This window comes from Natator depressus, chromosome 11 (genome assembly GCF_965152275.1).
Source record: "Natator depressus isolate rNatDep1 chromosome 11, rNatDep2.hap1, whole genome shotgun sequence".
NCBI classification, from domain to species: Eukaryota; Metazoa; Chordata; order Testudines; family Cheloniidae; genus Natator; species Natator depressus.
Window position 1 is genome coordinate 18,798,154 of NC_134244.1, and position 2,420 is coordinate 18,800,573.

Here is a 2,420-nt window from a genome sequence, read left to right on the forward strand (position 1 = left end):
TGTGACCAATAAAAATGAGATCATGAGAAAGAGAAGAGCTGATTAAATTGTAGTGACCCTTCAAATTACCAGTGTTATCTTATTTAAAGTTCGGGCTGAAGTAATAGAAATAAAACATGGTTAATTGGGTACAAGGTACAGTAAATATAAGGAACTGATTCATCTTAGCCTTACCTAAGGTCTGATAATTAGCAATGACACCACTTGTTTGTTAAGAGGTATAACCATGTAAACTCTTAAAGGATTCATTGCTAATACCTGCCTGACCATGTTGGAGCCAAACACTATGGGTCTAAACTCCCCTGGGTTTAGCCAGTTTGTAAGCATCTTGATAAAATGCTTATAAAAGTTTTGTTACTATTTGGATGTAGTAAATTACTTATTTAGGTTTTTTAGACATGTTTAGAGCAATTGTATCCATACCATTCAGCACTGGGATTGAACAAAAGTTAGATTAGTGTTGTGGTAATACTCTGCACAAATAATTGTAATTCCAACATTGGCCCAATTCCTCTGACATCAATGGGAGGTTTTTGCCATTGATTTCAGTAGAGTAAGATCAGGCATTATCACCAAGATTTTCTTTTTGCAAGATTTTCAAAGTGACTAGTGATTTTTGATGGCCTTGATTTTTGACTGCCCAGCTCTTGAAGCCTTTTTAAAGGGTCTGATTTTCATCACTTTCTGAAAATCAAGCTGTTTTAAGTTCTCAGATACCCAAAATTGCTAGTTAGTTTTTAAAATTTTGATCTATATGTTTGTGTGAATTTTACCCTCTGCTAGCTGAGTGAAAACTAGAATGGTTATAATGGTTCTTCTGTAGTTAACAGGGACCACCTTTTAGTTCAAGCAGTAGAGCTAAGTGTGTGGAGCTGTAGGAGTTGAGTTCTAGGTCTTAGCTCTGTAGATTTGTGGTTTATTATGGAGGGGTGATAGTCTCTCATTAATTAAAGGCTTATTTTGATCCTCCTTGTAACTCCTTGATTTTTCTGGTCTTATTTGATTATTATTAAAGCTCCTTGGGTTGGGGATCTGATCTTGTTTTGCTGCAAGAAATATCCAAAAAGCATGGAAGTGCTCAGTTTGGTCCCAGAAGACACTCATTTTAGTTGATTTCTTCCTTTAAAAGCAGTTATCTTAATGCGGTCTTCCACGCTTGAACCTTGTTTCCCCCTCCCCCCCCCGCATCATATGCAACAGTAACAAAGCATTTCTGTAGTTCTGAAGAGAGGTTGAATGTCAGATGACACCAGTGCTGCAACCCTGAGAGCTATATAGGAAAAGCTGTAGGTTGCTGATAGTAATATGTGCTCTAAAATTGGTCTAAAGTTGTCTAAAAGTATTCTCAGTCAAAGAAAGGTGCATATCATGCTTCATGTCAGTTTATTTTTAATTGTATGGCGTAATGGTTTTCAACCTGTGGCCCGCTCACCCTCAGCAGCTGCAGACTGTCTACGATTTTCAAAGGGGTCTGTACCTCTATTTGAAAAATTTTAGGGGGTCTGCAAATGGAAAAAAAAGATGGAAAAACCCCCGAGAGTCTGCAGTTGGGGTATGCAGAATTTTACAGACCGACGGTAAAAGTTCCCCGAGTGCAGGGGACTTAGAATCTGAATTACACAGATACCCCCGTGAACAGCGTCAGCACCTCTTGCTCCCAGCCCCGTTCGTAGCGAAAACGTTCCAAAGAGGAGACGTGAAACTTTCCGTGTGACCCTGTGCGGTACAGACAGCTTGCCCCACGCTGGGGCCACTGCTGGGGCGTGTGGGGGGGCTGGGACGCTGACGATCTCCTCATGACCCAACACCGGCCCCTCGCGACTGTGGCCGGAGCCACCTGCCGTTTTCTCTCCTGGCCGCTGCGCCAGGCCGGGGAGGGCTGCGCGCGGGGCAGAGCCCTGGAGCCGGCCCCGCCTCGAGCTGGCCAGCAGCCTCAATGAACCCCCTCCCCTGAACGGGGCGATGGAGAGGGCGGCGCGGGGGGCGGCGCAGGCTGCAGAGAAAGGCCAGGCCCGGCACCGTGTGTGTGTCGCCCCCGCGCGGCCGGACAGGGCCGTTCCGCCCCCTGTAAGCGCGGAGCCCACCCAAAGCCTGGCTAGGCCCTGGCCCGCCCGCCGTTCTTCCCTCGCGCCGCGCTGGGCCCCGAGCCCAGCACTCCAGCCGCGCTGGCCTCTCCCGCCTCCCTCCCCTTCCCAAGTTCCCAGGAGTTTTCGCCGGCGCCCGGGCGGCTCCTTCCCCAACGTGGTGAATCTGCCGCGGGCCTACCCGCGCTGCGCTATGTGGCACTCGCAACCGGGAGGAGAATAGAGGAATGTGCAGGGGGGAATCACAGCCACGTTTACCCTACCACCGCCTGGCGCAGCAGGCAGCGCACGCGCCCTGGCGTAGTTGGGAGCGGTTAGTCACCGTTTCAGAACGAG